General features: G+C 46.0%; 1 protein-coding gene across 3 annotated transcripts in view; it reads right to left on the bottom strand.

The window, feature by feature from the left end:
• The window catches only part of CUX1 (cut like homeobox 1), a 1,218,817-nt gene that overhangs the window by 338,212 nt on the left and 862,679 nt on the right, over positions 1-17,926 (bottom strand). The gene's annotated exons all lie outside the window — the stretch shown is intronic.

Genomic DNA, 17,926 nt, shown 5'->3' with positions numbered 1-17,926 from the left:
CCGAATGCCTCAACACACGACTGTCCTTCTACACCCCTTCCCGCCAGCTACGATCCTCCAACCAAGCCCTTGCCACTGTACCTTGCATCAACAAAACCACCATGGGAGGTAGATCCTTCTCCTATCTGGCAGCTAAAACCTGGAACTCACTTCCCACTCACCTTCGCCTTACTCAGAACCACCTAGCATTCAGAAAGCAACTTAAAACGTGGATATTCGACAAGTAATTCCCCACCCTTCTTCAAGCGCCTTGAGACCCTCTGGGTATGTAGCGCGCTATATAAATCTATTGACTTGACTTACCTGTAATATCCTCTTGAGGGGGAGGCATGATGCTGTAGCCCATATGTAGAGGTAGAGGCATCTGATGATGTTCCTTTATGGCCTTGCTTGTATGTGGGGCATTGAAAGGAACCACGAGGAGTGGGGGTTTGAAGCGCCCTGATTGATTTGGCAACCTTCGTGCCTTTTTTCCTTTTTTCCAATGTTTGGTCCACTTGGGGAAAGATAATGTTGTTCAAATGGGACATTAAGGCGAGTCTGCTGTACCTCAACTTAAAGCCGAATACGTAGCGATGAGTGGCTCCGTAGCAGTATGCTTGCATTTATGCCCCTGGTGGCAGTGTCCGCGGAATCAAGGGCACATCTGATGGAGTTATTTAATATTATTTTATTCTCCTGTAAAATTTGATGGCCTCTTCTTTTGTACTCCTCAGGAAGATGTTGGAGGAGTTCCTGCATCTTTTCCTAATGGGCCCTGTCGTACCTTACCAACAAACCTTGAGTATTGGCAATTGGCCAGAGGTGGGCTGACTGCGGTGTCACCCTTTTTTCCATAGCATCAATGAGTTTAGACTCTGTCAGGTGGAGGGGCATCTGCTGATATCTGAAAGTTTGCTGTTTTGCAGGAATTCGATACCACCAGGTAGTCTGAGGTAAGTTGCCCTTTGTTGCTAGGTGGATCTGAGGGTGCAGGTTTGTATTTTTTATCTGCATGTGGTGTAATGTTGAATGCTCGTAACTTGTCTGGTCACATACACTGCTATCCACTATGTTACCTTACTTTACATGTGTCTTATTCTCCTGTCTGTGGATTCGTCATTTTTAATGTTTCTTACGTACATTAGTGTTTACTACATTGCATTACTTTACTTAACATTACTTTTCTGTGCCATCCTTAGGGCATTTGTTATATATGTAATTGTGTTGTAATAGCCTATGTTTTCTTAACCCTTGCATATTATTTACATATTCCTGTTCTCGGGATCTGTGGGACTCCGTATTTTCATCTTATATGGTACCTGTATGTTGATTTTACATTGTATCACATTATTATTCTCATGTGTATTTTTTATATCCTATTGAGTTTTCCTTGCACATCTCTCACACATTTTGAGAGTGATTTTCTTGTCTTTGACCTGCACTGTCTGTTTTTCTATTGCTGTTTCTGCTTGCCATCTTCATTCAAGTCTGGCCAACTGGTATGTTTGGTGGTGATTTGGAGCGTCAATTTCTTTTTGTTATGTGCGTTTCGTCAAACTTGCTGCACTATTGTCCTTACTTATTTTGTTAGTATTTCTGTACTTTATTAGTATTTCCTTATCTTGTTAGCATTTCCTGCTTTTCCTCTTCTTTGCCTTCCTACACATGATTTACTTTTTAATTAAATCTGTGTTTTCTCTATTAAGGGGGAAGATGGGTGTGGTTACTCTTTGTCAATGTGTACATGGTCTTCATTTTCTTTATGTTCTCACTGCATGTCTACATTATTACGGTATGTTCTTAGTTAGATATCTATGTTATTTACATGATTCTTCTTGTGACTTTCATTGTAGTGTTGTTATTATGCTTATTCTTGCTTCTTCTTTTCTGTTGCTATTAAAGGGGGAAGAAGTGTGGTATCTGCTTCCAGCTTGCTGCTCAGCCAGTGGATGTGTGTAGAATGTTAGTATGAGTGGATGATGTCATAGAGTGTTGGTTGCGTGGGCGAATGTCAGTTGAGTGTTGAGCTGAGCAGCAAAGAGGCTGCTCCTGTTTGGGTTTGTTCATTGTACCTTTCTTCTTACCTAATAAACTAGTTGAAGATACTACTTGGACTCGGTCATTCTTCCGTTACAACAGACCACCTACGAATTTATCACCAGCTACCACTCAAAATAGATTACGGTTTTCAAATCATTTTCCTCTCCGTTTAGTAACAACATGCTGGGAAAAAGAACCCAAATCGCTGAACCTCCCTCACCTAACTCTCCTATTAAATCCAAGGCAGACATTACCAACACAATGGAAATGTTACTGGAGAAACTGGTAGAGGTACATGACTTAGCGAAGTGAACCAAACAAAATACGAACATTATGCAGCTAGATATGACTGCCATCAGGGCACACAAATTTCATAAGCCAAACAAAGGATAAGCGAGGTGGAAGACTCTACCACTCGCTCCAATTAAGACAAAACACATGAAGAGCTATGGCCCAATGTCTTCCTGCTTCCACACCCTCTGCCTCCTTCCTAAGACCTTCAAATGGATTCCCCTCGAACACCGAAAGACTACTCACGCCCTGGTCACCAGCAGACTCAACTACGGCAATGCACTACGCCTGAATAAACAAAAACCTCACCCACAAGTTACAGAACATCCACAACGCCACCATAAGACTGGTCCTCAACTTGCTTAAACACTGCCACATCTCCCAGCACCTGAGCACACTCCACTGGCTCCCCGTTGAGGCGAGAATCACCTTCAAGATACTCTCCCACGCATACACGAGGCCCTCCACTGCACCGGACCAGCATACCTGAACAGCTGACTTAAATTCCACGCACCCCAAAGGACCCTACGATCAGCCCAGCTCTCCTGCGCCATGGTCCCCCCCCTCATTAGAAATACCAGATTGGGAGGCCGCTACTTCTCCTTTCTCATGGCCAAAGCATGGAACGCCCTTCCGCTCCACCACAGACAGACAACATCACTCCCCATCTTCGCACAAAACCTCAAAAACTGGCTCTTCGCCAGGTTCCATTCCTTGATGGAATGTAACCTGCACCCACTCACACCCTTAGCACCTTGAGACCCTTACGGGTGAGCAGACGTGCTTTAACAAACCCTTGATTGATTGATTGATCTAAGATCGCAACAGATGGGGCAATATTAGAATTTTTGGCAAACCGGAAGGCTTGGAAGATACTGCCACCTCCTGCAAATCCTTTTCTAGAAAATTGGATCCCACAAATCACTGGCATAAAATTCAATAAAGACCTGGAACTGGCCCGGGTCCACAGAATTCCGAAATTCAAATCTCCCTCACAAAGCATGACAAGACCCATCATCTATAACCCTCTGAGGCATCAACATGCTGAAGCAATCCTCATCTATGCTTGTAAAAACCGACAGATAACCTGGAATGGGCATAAAATAATATTTCCACAGGATTACTCAAAACCAACCGTTGAAACCAGGAAAGGCTTCCTCTCACTCAGATACAGACTCTGAGAAATGAACATCCAATTCTCATTTGCAGGTACTGCCAAGTTAAAAGTTACAACTAAAGGAAAACAACAGATGAAGACCAAGCACCTAGGCACACAAAAAGAAAATTAAGTCAATATAAACACTGGTGTAGATAGAGACAAAGGGTATTCTCCAGATGGAAAGAATAGTCTTGAGATGATGTAAGTATACAGTTCAGTCCTTTAATTTCTAGCCAGACTCAAATGAACGGTGAACAAGCCAGCTGACACGTGTTTCGTTGCGTTAAGGAGAATTGCTCCACGACTTCTTAAAGGAAAACAACAAACCTTTGCCGATATGTCTGACCTCTGAAGTTTCCTGGATGATTTTAATTCTTAAGAGATGGATCATTCTAACTTTCTCCAACAAAAGGAATTCATAATGTTCTCTCTCCTTGGTAACAGCCCTACCATATGTTCCAGAGGAAATTATCCAGCCAAGGCTCAAAACAGTATATTTCTCAAATAAGTTATCTCTAGTTGTCAATAACTGTAGTTAACTTACAAGCTTATATAATGCTTATGCAAGATTTCCACAATTTCGCCCAATGTTCAGTATTGCTCTCTTTTGCATTATAGTTACCTTTTTGTCGCTTCAGTATTACTGTGCTTCACCAAACAATAATAGTCCCTTTACCTTTTATAACACAACCCACTATCAGACAGGTTTTTGTTTTTACGTGTTTACAAAGTCTGGTTCATTTACTAAAACTTAAGATTCTTATCTAGTCATGCTGTTTGACCTACGCCCCAGTTAGATCTGTCCAAAAGGTCCTGCTCAAGGTTAATGCTCAAAGTTACCCACTTAACATGTTTTGCTAACTTGCAGGAATCAATATGTTATAATGCTATCCTACTAGCCAGTTATGACCTACTCTGTGCTGGAGGAAGGACGCTCCTTTCGTCGCACCTCCTGTGTTTTATTTTTCTGGGGATTACAGGGGTTGGGGGTTTTGTCCTTGTTCTCACTATTGTCCTTGGATTCTGTTCTTAGACCAGTTAAAGGATTAGCGTTTACTCATGCTTAGGCCTCTTACTTTTATTCTCACTATTCGGTAGCCCTCTTTTTTATTTCTCCCGCACTATAGCAATCATCAACTCTCCAGACATAATGCAAAGACAATTTGATGTAACAGCCATATCTTACCCTCATGGATACATGAGAGAGCATAGCTATGTGCATACTTGATATGGATCAGGGAAAGGATGCGGTACTGGTTCTGTTAGATTTGTCAGCGGCGTTTGACACAATCTCTCATGATATTCTGAGAGACAGACTTGGACTGAGTGTAATCCCTAACAATGCACTAGCCTGGATTACATCATTTTTAGAAAACAGGCAACAGATTGTAACACTGGGATGCTACAGATCGCAAGAAAGAGGCCTGGCATCAGGGGTCCCTCAAGGATAGACCCTGAGCCCAACTCTCTTTAATCTTTACATGGCACCACTGCTTTATCTGATGAACACCTACGATGTGGAGTGCATCGCATATACAGATGACAATCAACTGATCCTTATCCTAGATAAAAATTCGACAGTGGCTGAAGAAAAATTTCACCACTGTCTATCAGCAGTGATGGACTGGATGAAGCTTAACCACCTGAAATGTAATAGTTCCAAAACAGAGATAATGCTGTTTGGCAAGACCAACGTTTTCAGACCGGAACAATGGTGGCCGTCAAATTCGGCCCCACCGCCTACTACAGTAGATACTGTAAGGAATCTGGGAATAAAATTTGATCAGACATTATTCTTCCACAAACAAGCACTTGCCATTGCAGAAGGCTAGACAGCAGTCCAAAGAAAACAGAAGGCCCAATCTCAGGGACAAGTCTGAGTAACAACTCAAGCAAAAACACACACAGTCAACAAAGGGCTGACAAGCAGCCAACAATGCCAAAGTCCAAGCAAGGAGGACTCAATGGCCAGAACACTCTACAGCAAGGGCAACCGACCCGAAACCCGCTCAACTCAGCAGTCACTGAGGCGGGGAAGGAGGAGGATAAGGTGGAGGAGGACGGAGCCCTGCCAGGAACCTCTGGATGGCGGAGTCAGCAGGGGCAAAGGAGAGACCGGATAGGGCTCCTCCAAGTCACACTGTGTCGGGGACCGGAGTGGAGCAGAAGCCGAAGTGGCCAAGGTGGCGGCGTCGGAACTACGCCGACTCGATCTCCGCCAAGGCAGCCGCCTGTGGGGAAGAATGAGAGGGGCCTGGAGGGGGGCGAGGGGTCACAGGCGCTGGACCGTGGACGAGGCTTTCACCTGCCCAGAGGGCCAAGAGGGGCTCGGGGATGCGGACGAGCCCTGGAGACCTCCTGCGACACCACAAGGACTCCCGCTGGAGTTTGCAGCGAAGCAGAGGCGCCGTGGTCTTAACGAGGGACCCCCGAGGGGCCGCACCCCAACAGCACCACAACAGTATTTTAGTAGTCATTGATAGTGGAGAAGTGTAGCTCAATGCTTAGAGCGGCAGACCTTGATGCAGAACGCTGGCCAGGGACCAGGGTTCGATTCCCGCCTCGGCGGGTTTCGGGCTTAAATTCCTCTGACCGGATATTCTCGCCTCAGTGCCGATTCTAAGCTTGGGTCCCACGCTGCAACTCTGGGCAATAGCTTGCTTAGTCTCCACAAAGGCCCCCTGATACACAAGGGATGCCTGGTTTCACCATGGGATGCCCAGGAGTGGACACCCCACAAGAGGAAAAGCCATGAGGGGTTCCCTTGTGGTAGGAGTACAAGCGCCGGGATGCCTCCGGGTAACTGTTCGCGCTATACAAATACGCCACATTTACATTTACATTTACATTAGTGAGGGTGTGTCAACGACGGTATGGTCATCTTCGCCGACTGTATGCTCGAACCAGAGCCGGAGCCGCCGCCGCGGAGGGCCCCGCGCCAGGCAAGGGATCCGCTGGCACCCCAGAAGGGGAAGGAGGAGGAGACGCCAGCGAGGCCTGCAAAGCCGCCGCATATGTCTCCATCTCTCGACGCCCCAGCACCGGTATACGTTGGATAGGAGGCCGACACGTGGGGCGGAATCACCTGCGGAGAGTCCACGCCACAGTCAGGCCGAACACCAGCACCTGGGGAAAAACTGAGACACCCACCGGGAAGCGACGCTCTCGCGACATCGGAGAGGGAAGACGACCAAGGCCGTATCTGAAGCAGTCTGCTAAGGCTGATCGAGGGGAGGAAGTCGACCTGGAGAGACACGCCGAGAGTAGTTTCATCCGGCGCTCCCACCACGAATTCGGCATCAACTGTTGGCATGCCTCACAATCAGTGGTGCCGTGATACTCCCCTAAGCACCACATACAAATGAGGTGAGAGTTCGTCGCCGACATAAAACGCCACCGCGACGGGCAAGTTTTGAAGCCCAAAGGCATTCGCACACTGTTCCACCAAGAGGAAAGACAATGGTGAGGAAAAAGGGCCCATAATAGACCCGCAGCAAGACCGCATCTGTGTTGCACGGGGAAAAGGAAAAAACTGACGTAGGCGCGCCGGGGTGGGGCTTATGTGACATCGCTGACGTCAAGTACGTGGACGACGCCTGGGTGAAGTCACCAGATGCCGCCCCGCCCCCGGCGCGCAGGGATGCGGTGGCAATAAGTTTCCGGATCCAGTCTCACGCCTGGGGATAATTCTACGTGAAAGAATCAGTGGCTAGTAGTCTCTATCAGATATTCTTTTTATTCATCAGAAATAATGCCAATCTTCTTTCTCTGGCCTTAAGAGTCTTAGTGGAGAAAGACTTACAAATCTTGCAATCCGCTGACCTATGTTTAGGATAAAGACAATAAATACACTGAGTGTGTGGGTCATCAGTCTAAATCGTCTTCCTGCCACAAGATAAACAGGCTTTAAAAAAAGATTTCTTGTCCTTGTCAGCCATGGTGACAGATGTGTGTCAAGCTAAAGATCTCCCTGGTTCAGAAATTGAAATTATCTTTACTAAACACAACTCGCAGAGTGGTAGAGCTGAAGAAAGGACTAGTTTAAATCCAGGGCAGACCAAAATGGAAACAATTTCAGGTTCACAGATAGGTTAGACCAGAGCTCTGACAGGGGACTCCCTCACACGACGAAGTACGGTAGAAATCTTGGCTATGGTGGTCTCTAAGTGGGGGATGGAGAGGGGGGGGGGGCGGGGGAGAGAGTAGGAGAGCTTAAGCTTTCACCCCATTGGCAGAAGTTTGGTTTTTTTTCAAATGAGGTGTATGTGTTACTTTACATACAATGGTGTTTAAGGTCTATGTCCACTTTTCATTATATACTGTATGTTGAAATACTGCTAATTTAATATACTAGGTATTCCCTGCCGGATGACGGGGAATGATTCAAGCATGTGAATATATAAAAGATCCAATGTTGGAAAACTATCTTTCAGGTGGATACTCTATCTACCTGCAGATTCCTCACCTTTTGAGTATCTGGGGTGACAGACTGGATCTAGAAACGTCTGACATAGGTCTCCCGCTACCGCTAGTTGGCATCAGCTACATCTTAATGCTGAAGTGTGGTTGTTTCGACATAATAGGAGCTATTTAGTTACCACTCCGGCCTCCTTAAGACAGTTCCCAAATATATTTTCGATCCCATTCCTAACCTCCTGAATACATTCCAAAGCAGTACCACCTTCAAAGAACGGGCTTGAATGGTCAAATCAAGAAGTCTTGGAACTGACATCAAGCAACTAGATACCCTCGCGGGTGACAAGCCGTGCTCTACAAATAATATTTGATTTATTCATCCATTGGAATGTTCAAAGCAACCATCCCTTAATACCTCGGAGTCTGGTTTCTAAAAGAGACAAATGCATTTGACAACTGTGAAGGGGCTCAAAGGAAGCAGAAAAGGTCAAACAAAAAGGAAGCAGAAAAGGTCAAACAAAATTCAGATCCAACTCTGGGTAGAAACAGATTTAACAGCCCTTCAGAAATCTAATCACTATTGGTGACTTAAAGAGGGTTGGCTGATCTGGGAGCTAGAGGAAGCCGAACTGGACTGCCATTTACGCCTTGACACTGCCCAACACACAGCCCTGCTGGAGCAGGAAGAACACAAATCTGAGGACTTCAGGAAGGCGAGCCTTAAAGGCTCAGCACACCGAGCATGAAACCTATTGCCCCTCACTGAACAGTTTGACTTGGTAGAGTGACAATGCGCATATAGTATCACATCGACTACCTCCAGTGGCAACCAACGTGAGGCAGAGTGGAGGACGTAAGGAGAGGTGCGGCAGGGTTTGCACCACACCCTTCTTGGTCAGCTCGGTGGGATGAGGTTAACCTTTACATGATCTTGGTGAATCTTCCTAGAATATTGGGAAACAAGGTAAGGGACGAAACATGTAATGAACTGGAATATTCCACTTAAACCAAAATGTGTTCCCATTTGTCCCCTGCAATGGAAATTCGAGGCCACAGAACATTAGGCAATGAGCATTTCTGACAGAAAGGGATGTCGCACAGGGAATGATGTCTTGTACCACCTCTGGGTAAAGTCTCCACTCATAGACAGCAACATGAGGCCAGCGCAGACTGTCTGCCCTGGTGTTTCGACAGCTGGCCAGATTTTGATGACTACTCAAACTCCATGCTAGAGTGCCCACACCTAAAGCCTCTGCACTTCTAGACAGAGAAGGCGAGACCCTACTACTCTCTGCTTCTTGAAATACCACAGATTTCCATCAAGACCTGAACAAACTGACTGCAAAGGAAGGCCTTGAGCACCAACCAAATCACCCTTAGTTCAAGGGGGCTGATGTCTAATACCTACTCCTTGGAGATCTTGGGTCTCCCGCTCTTCCAGGTGAGCACCTGATTTGAGGGTGGATATATTAGTTACCATCATGGCCATGGCTGAAGGCTGACAGAAGAACATTGCTTCAGATAGGTGCTTCTCCAATGACCAAAAGGCAGATCCACTGTAGCATTCCGGGAGATCACAATGGTGTTCACAACATCTTTCTCATGCTGAAACCCCTGCCTGTAGTGGCACCACTACAGAGACCTCATGTGCCAGTGTGCGTACATGACCACAAGTAACAAAGAAGCCAGCAGATCAAGAGGGCAAAGAATCATCAGAACTAGAATTCGAGTCCTATACAAAGGAATCATATCCCAAATGTCTTGGATACTTTGGGGAGGAGGAAAGGCTACTAGTGAAATTGTGTCCAGCTCTTCTCCTAAGTACAGAAGGTGCTGAGAGGGCTGTAGGTGAGAACTGGGAGGGTGATGGAAAAGCCTAAGTTGAAAAGCAGGGATGCTGTTGCCTGAAGGTGATGCAACAACTCTGTGGCGAATTGGCTTTGAACAATGTATCATCTAGGTATGTGAATTATTCAATCTATGACCCTCTAAGATGATCCCTAACCACCACCATCATTTTCATTTAGACTTGAGGTTCAAATGTCAGCCCAAATGGGAGGCCCACAACATGAACTAGTAGTGAATGTATCGGGTATTTAAAAATATACGCTATTCAAATCGAGGGACATCATCCAGTCTCCTCCTTCCACTGCCAGCAGAAGCTAAGCCAGAGAATGAAACTTCTCAGTTTGAAGCAAAAAGATAAAGATTCAGAGGTAAAGGATCAGACAAAGCTCACCATCCTATTTGAGAACCAGAAAGCATCAGGAATACCACCAGCTTCCTGTTCTAGCACCAACCCCACAACTCCTTTCTGCAGCAAGGCTACCACTTCCTGCTGCAGAATGAGCAGATGTTCCTCTAGCTGAAGAACCCAGGATAGCATGTGGGGAGAGGATATCTTAATAGTATTGCATATCCTCGTTTTACAATTTGAAGGACCCACGGGTCACATCCTCTGCCCTGCTAAGCTTGCAGAAAGGAGGAAACTCAAACTCGCAATGGAGCGCACAGGCTCATTTAGACACGTACTAAAACGGTTTTCAAGGTGGTGTGGAAGACAATGAGGAGGATTAAAGTTGCAGAGATTTCCCACCCCTTTCCTTGCTTTTGAACCTGTACTGCCTGACAAGGAGGTTCTGTTGCCGCTGCTGAAGAAGCTGGGCAGAGTGACACTGCTTATATTGGAAGCCTTTTAAAATTGAGAAATTTCCTGAAGTTTTTCTGTTACAACTGAAGAACTAATGAATGGGCTGTGTGTGTCTATCCCTGCCTTAAACCTTTCCAGAGCTGCCTCGGTCTTGTACCTTAAGAAATGGACCCAAATGAATGGCATGTCCATTAGCTTGCAAATCCCTCTAAAACAATGTAAATCTCAACTGGGCATGCCTTCATAGGCAGACTGAGGAGGCCATAGCAGTGGCCAATGAATCTGTTGTATCCAATCCTGCACTTATTATGTGCCTTGATGCATCTTGGCCATAAAGTATATTCTTGCTGAAATGGTCCTTTAGATGATCTGGCAGGATGTGTACCACGACTTCTGCCATGTCCCATAAAATGTGCGAGTGTGTCTCATCCTAGGAAGCATGAGGCACTGTGAACAAAGCATTAGGCTATCTGATGAAAAAATCTTTTTTTGCAAGCAGTGAGTGGGCTGGAAAGGATTCAGGTACTGCTTGCCACACTAACAGCTGTGTACTATTAGACTCTCTGAGGATATATGAACAGACATGAACGGTGGATCCCCTGGCGCAGGTCTGTATCGTCTTGCTGCAAATCTACTCACCGAAGGCGAAGATGGGGTTTTGGACCAGGCATAAATGTGGTTAGGTCAGGAAGTGTCCTTATTGTCCCCCAAAAGTGTGTTAGTTTGTGGTTGGGCAAGTCAGCATGGGCATGTCCACAATCTTAGATTTTTTTTTCCTTTTTCTTTCTTCTCCCTATAAACCGCCTGCAAAGGGGAGGGTGATGGGGGGCACGTGATGCTAGACTAGTTTCAAGCTGCAAAACCATAATTACTAGGTAAATAACTAGTTTCTTTTGCAGCATTAAATCTGTTCTAGATTCACATGCTTTGCATAGATTATGTAGTGGTGTTACTAGTCTTGTGGTCATGGGCAGAAGAGGGAGTGAAGGCAAAAATGTTCTTCAGGACAGCCTTCCCCACCTCAACTTCTTTGCGTGAGTGTAAGTCCACGAAATAATGTTTTGTGAATGTATGGCGAGAAGAACAAGAGGTGGCCCGCATATATCCTGTATTGATGCCTTGGTCATAAAAGCCACTGTAGCCCCTTTCTTCCTAGTGGAGTGTGCCTATGGATTGTCGAGTAAAAGCTTTTTTGCTAAAGAGTAACAAAGTTGGATAGTTCATACAATACATCTAGCAATAGTGTTCTTTGAGACAGCTGTCACCAGAGGTTGAATTGAGTGGTCTATAAAAAATTGTTGCACCTTCCTGATGCTGGGTCGCTTGCATTTAGTACATGACTGCCCTTCGACATCTAATGTGTGTAGGTCCTTTTATGCAGCATTTGTAGGTCTCTGTAAGACTGTATTGCGATAGCCTGGTATAAGTGAAAACCTTTGGTAGGAACGTCGGATTTGTCCTCATTATTACATTATCCCTGCTCATGGCTATGTTATGTTAGCACCTGTATCTCACTAACTCTCTTGGGTGACATGATTGCTACCAAGAACACATTTTTCAGAGTAAGATGTCGGAGTAAGGCATTGTGCATTGGTTCAAAGGGTGCCTTCATTGAACTTGCCAAACTGAAGTTTAAATTTCAGTGTGAAGGAGGTTTCTCTCGTGCTGAGAAAAGTCTTTTTGCTCCTTCTATGAACCTTTTGATCAATGGAAGTGAGAAAAGGTTCTGCATGTGTAGTCCTTTTCAAGTAAGCCACAAAGGCTGTAAGAGGCATTCTTAGCATGGCACATGGGACTTTACACAACAGGACTATTTTAATTACCTGATGAGCATGTGTTCCATTTTCTTGGATTGGCACCAGGTTGCATATCTTTTTCCACTTAAAGACATAACACTTCCTGGAGGCCAGCCTTTGAGCTTCTCTGATGATATGTACTGTGGCTTTTGGTAGGTTTAGATATTCAAATTCCAATACTCCAGGAATCATGCGGTCAACTGCAGGTTTGTGTGGAATACCTTTACCTGTTGCATGGTTAGCATGTCCCTGTGCACTGGAATTTCGACATGCTGTTGTTTCAGCAATCAGATCAAGTGACCGAATAATGGCTGTCGAGGCCATCTTGTAGCTATGAGTCATTGTCATGTTGGAAATTTCTCTAGAGCTGTTGGAATCAACAGTATTGGTGGAAATGCATGTGCAAAGATCCTGCACAACCTATCGACCGGGCATTCCCCAGTAATTTGGGATGGTAGCGCCTGGATGCGAAGCACTAGCATTTTGTGTTATTTGATATTGCGAAGAGATCTGGATCTCCCAAAAGACCAAAGATTGTATCTATAATAGACTGTTCTATTTCCCAGCCATGTGTGCAGTTTGTCTGTCTGTTTAGGCCATCTGCCTGAAAGTATTCTGTTTCAGGAAAATGACTTGATAGTAGTGATATGCTCCTTGCTATGGCCCACTTCCAAATGTTCTGAGCTAATCATGACAGTGGATATGATACAGTTTGTTGATGTAGAACATTGCTGTTGTGTTGTTTATTAGCATTTGCACCATCTTCCCCCTTATCTGGCTTTGGAAGGCTTTCAGTGCTAGGAAGTCTGCAATTAGTTCCAGAAAACTGACGTGTTTGTGACAGTCCTGTTCTGACCATAACCCCCTTACCTTCGGGGTATGCATGTGCACACTCCAACTCTACAATTAAGTTGTCCATGGTTATGATAGCTTGTAGTAAGTAAGGGAGCTTTGAAATGTCTCCCTTTGAGCCTGTTCCCTGCACTCCACCATTTCAATTTCTTGCTGACTTTGTTGTTAAACCATTAAATAATCTGAAGTGAGGATTGAATAGTTCTGAATAGTATAGTTCTAATAGAATTGATTGAATAACCATTCCTGTAGTGGTTTCATGTAAAGTTTGACATTGGGAATAAGGAGGATACAAGAAGCCATCATCCATAAAAGTCTCATTACTTTCCTCACTTTCAAAGAGTGAGACATCTGATAGAAGTGAATTTGAGCAGAGTATGGTCTGAACCATCCATGTCGGAGGGTATGCCAGCGCAAACTTTCAAGGTGTCTGCCTTGACCAGCCAATCGTCTAAGTATGGGCAGACATGTGTGCCCTCCCTTGTGGGGTGTGCAGCTACCACTGCCCGATTCTTGATGAAGACTCTTAGAGTGGACTTTATTCCGAATGTCAAGACCTTGAATTGGTAATGTTCTGCTTCCAATACAATCTTAGGTATCTTGTGTGTACTATGTGAATAAGTATATAGAAGTAGACATCTTTAAGATCTACCGTTGCCAGGCAGTCCCTTTCGTCAAAAGGAGTTAAGAATTTACATCCTGTAATGTCGTCATTTGATATTTTTGTGTCTTTATGTATCTGTTCACAAAGTGTAGGTCTAAGATAGGTTGCAGAGTCAGATCTTGTTTTTGTACAAGTAAATGAAACACACCTTTGTTTCTTTCCTCCTGCAGGACTTTTTCTGTGGGATAATTATGCACTTATATAGCGCAAGACTACCCGGAGGCATCTCGGCGCTTATACGAATACCACTGAGGAACCCTTCCTGGCCTTTCCCTGTGAGGAGCCCACTCCTGGGCACCCCCAAGGTGAACTCAGGCATCCTCAGCGTTGTTGGGGCCGTTGTAGAGATTAAGCAAGCAGAGTGGGGCTCATGATCAGAATAGGCGAGAATTATCAGGTCCGAGGAAATTGAGCCTGAGACCCGCTGAGGCGGGAATTGAACCCTGGACCCGGCCAGACTACTGCATCAGGGTCTGCCGCTCTAACCATTGAGCCACACTTCTCTACAAAGCATTTTTTATAAGTGGCTCCTGGGCCTGTGTGTGTAAGAGCTGCAATTGATCCTTCTTTTAATGCTGATGCTTTAGTGGTTTTGTTGGTAGTTTTTATATGAAGTCTATACAGTAGCTCTAATGAATGATATTTGTAACCCACATGTCTGTGGAAATGGCTTTCCAGCTTTTGAGGAAGTCCTTTATCCTACCCCCTACAGCAGTGCTTTGACTGGGGTGTGTGAAGTTAGAGTCACTTAGAACCACCTGAGGCATGTCCTCTGGAGTTTCCACTCCTTGGTTTTCTTCCGCCAGGAAAAGGTGCTCTGGTTTGCTGATATTGCCACTGCTCATGGCCCTGAAATTGGCTGGTTCTGGGTTTTTTCTGGCTCTTTGAGCCAAACATTTGTCTCCCCATACTGCTCTATTCCCGGAGGTTGCCGCTTTCAAATGAAGGTCTAAAGACCTGAAGGGCTCCCAATACCTTTGTGGTCTTGTTAGCTTTCTTCAGGTCTTCCAGCGCTTGGTCCATACTTGGACCAGAGAACTGGTTTCCTGTAAGAGGTTTTATCAACGATAATGGATTGTACCTCAGACTTAAACCTGGAGATGCATAGCTATGCATGACTCCTCATGATCGCCCCGTAGTTAGCTGTCTGCTAGCTAAATCAGCAGCATCACCGGCTGATTAAAGGCCTGAGTTGCCAATGTACTCACCCGACTCAATAATACTTTTTGCCCTCTTTTGAACATTCTTCCTGGTGGTGTGACAAAAGGTCTTCCATATCCTCACAGTATTGGTGAGAATGCGTATTTAACAATGCATTACGATTGGCGATTCACCACTGTGTGGCTGCAGCTCTCTCAATTTTCCTTCCTACAGCCTTCATTCTTTTACTTTCTTTGTCTGGTGGGGGGCCCATGGACGCTGGGGATATTTCTTTCTTTCTTTCTTAAAGTGGAAAGCATACAGGAGTCTGGTTCTACATGGCATTTAATATATTGTGGGTTTCTAAACCCCCCCCCCCCTTTTTGCTAGATTTCTGATGCACTTTGACTTGGTGTGCCCTGGGTCACTGCCAATCAGGCTCCCAGGGCCTGTGTTCCTGCCCCAAAACTACAACCAAATTGGCATCTCTGGCCACAGGTGCCCTGACCAGAGAAGGCCCCAAAGGGCTGCAGCACTTACTGTGCCACCTTTAGAGGTCCTGTACACTGACACAGACACACTGCCTTTGCAGGCTGAGTGTCTTGGTGCAGAACTAAACAAAGAGTCGACATGGCACACATCCCTGTGTGCCATGCCCACAAACCACTGTGCCCTGGCATACATCAGTCACCCCTCTAGCTGGGTGCACTATGCCAGTGGTGAGGGCACAAGAGCATGAGCCCTGTGCCTCTACAGTACCCAGGGCCATTCCTGGGCACTGTAAGTGCAGTGATGCCATTAAGAGTATATGGTGCTGGAGGTTGTCACTACGAACTCCACAGCACCATAATGGCTACACTGAAGACTGACAAGTTTGATATCAAACTTCTCAGCATATGAAACCCACACTGATGTCAGTGTGGGATTTAATGCCAAATGCACTACAGAGGGCAGCTTAGAGATGCCCCCTGAAACCTAACCAACTCCCAGTGTCCTGACTGCGTGGCTACTGAGGATGATACCACCAGACATATTTCTGGACCCCTGGGTCGAGAGCTTGTAGCTCTCGAGGGCCTGAAACAATGCACATCCTGGGATGAGGTGCCAAGCCTCCGTCCCCAGGATGGGCAGGGGAAACTTCAAAGGCATGCCGCCTTTTGTGAGCTTCCCCAGGCTAACTGCTGTACTCAGCAGCTGACCCCACCAGTTCTGACTCCACTCTGGCAGGAAGACAGGCAGGAAACCCTAAGTGAGGAAAGGGATGTGCGAGCCTGTGCTAACTCCATCCCTCAGGTGGGAGAGGCGAGGTGAAACAACTCCGGGCTACCGCCATCTTGAGGATGGGGAGCCCTCCCCAATCAGAGCTAGGCCCCTGCCTCCGCCCCCTGCCCCCACACAGGAGAGCAGCAGGATAGGGGCCCATTGGTCCCTGCCCTACCTGTAACGCTCCAAAATGTAGTATTTAGGGGCACCCTGAACCTTCCTTACTCAGATCCCGATTTTGCAACAAGAAGAACATGAAACAAGAAGACCTGTCAGTGCAGCTGCTGACAAGAGGACGACACCAACTGACTTGACTCCAGAACCTACAGGACTGTTGATCCTTGAACCTGCTCCTGCTAAACCCCGGCGTCTCCTGCAGACAGCAACCTCGAAAGCCCCTGAGGACCTGCTTGCCTTGTTTATCTAAAGACTGGGACTCCCACGAGCAGTGGTTCTGCTCAAACAGCAACAACCCCTGGTGCCAGCCAGGAACTGCAAATCCAACACACACTGCACCCGCCGAGCCAGGCGTGTGCCTGAGTGAACAAAGACACCGAGGACGCCCCCCTGGCGACTGTGACCCGGAATCCAGTGCCCAAAGACCTGGTGACAGTAGCCTCACCAATGCTAAGGACGCTCTATCCAACCTTGATGCTACTTTGAAGGATTTCGAGCTTACGACACAAAATAAGAAACTTGAAAAACTGGCACGTGACGGACATCTCTTTGATCAACAGTCTTTTTTAGACCGGGGCCAAGGCCAATGGAGACCGCCGAGAGGCCACAGCAAAAACTAGTCACGGGGGCAACAACCCAACAACATGGACTGGGATGGGGGAAGAGGACGAGCCCAGAAGCAAGTGACATTTCGAGCAGAGAATCATGGGGAGATCGCCACCAAACGAAAAGTCTACCGGTGGTGACCAACCGATTGAACATTCCGACTAACCCAGTGGTGAATATTTCAACTTACGCTCTGAGTGATGATGAAATCAAAGTGTTGGGCAGGGGCCTTTCCTATGTTCCAACAGCACTGCTACACAAATTTGCCTTAAAAACGAAATTATACAGTTTCTTTCGAAAAATCCGTCTACGCTATTACTTTAGAAACTCTACAACGCAACAGCGAACATCAGTGACTGGCTTGAAGACACCTACGAATTTCTCCCCACCCACTCACGCTATGACCAGCAAAAAATTAGCATACGAGAGTGTGGTATCTCGTGATGTGGAAAAACTGCTTGATGAACGCAAGTACACCAAATTCAATCCAGATAAAGCTGAGAAAACTGCCTTGAATGCTCTCAAGGATAATAAGGAAGTGATGATAAAACCAGCGGACAAGGGTGGAGCTATAGTGGTGCAAGATTTATCCAATTACAGGGAGGAAATTTACAGACAACTAAACAATGGTGTCAGTTATAAAACACTCCCCATAGATCCATCAAAGACATTGGCCCTTGAAATTCTTGAAGTCACGCAAAGAGGGAGGGATCAAGGATTCATTACAGAAAAAGAATTCCGATTTCTCAATCAGAGCCATCCATGCCGACCCACAATTTATACACTTCCTAAAGTGTATAAGAACATTATGAGCCCCCCAGGAAGACCGATTGTCTCCGGATGTGGTTCGATGCTCGAACCACTCTGCAAATAGGTTGACCACTTACTGA

This window comes from Lissotriton vulgaris, chromosome 2_1, assembly GCF_964263255.1.
Source record: "Lissotriton vulgaris chromosome 2_1, aLisVul1.2, whole genome shotgun sequence".
In the NCBI taxonomy this organism is placed as follows: domain Eukaryota; kingdom Metazoa; phylum Chordata; class Amphibia; order Caudata; family Salamandridae; genus Lissotriton; species Lissotriton vulgaris.
This window is presented reverse-complemented; position numbering and strand designations above follow the sequence as displayed.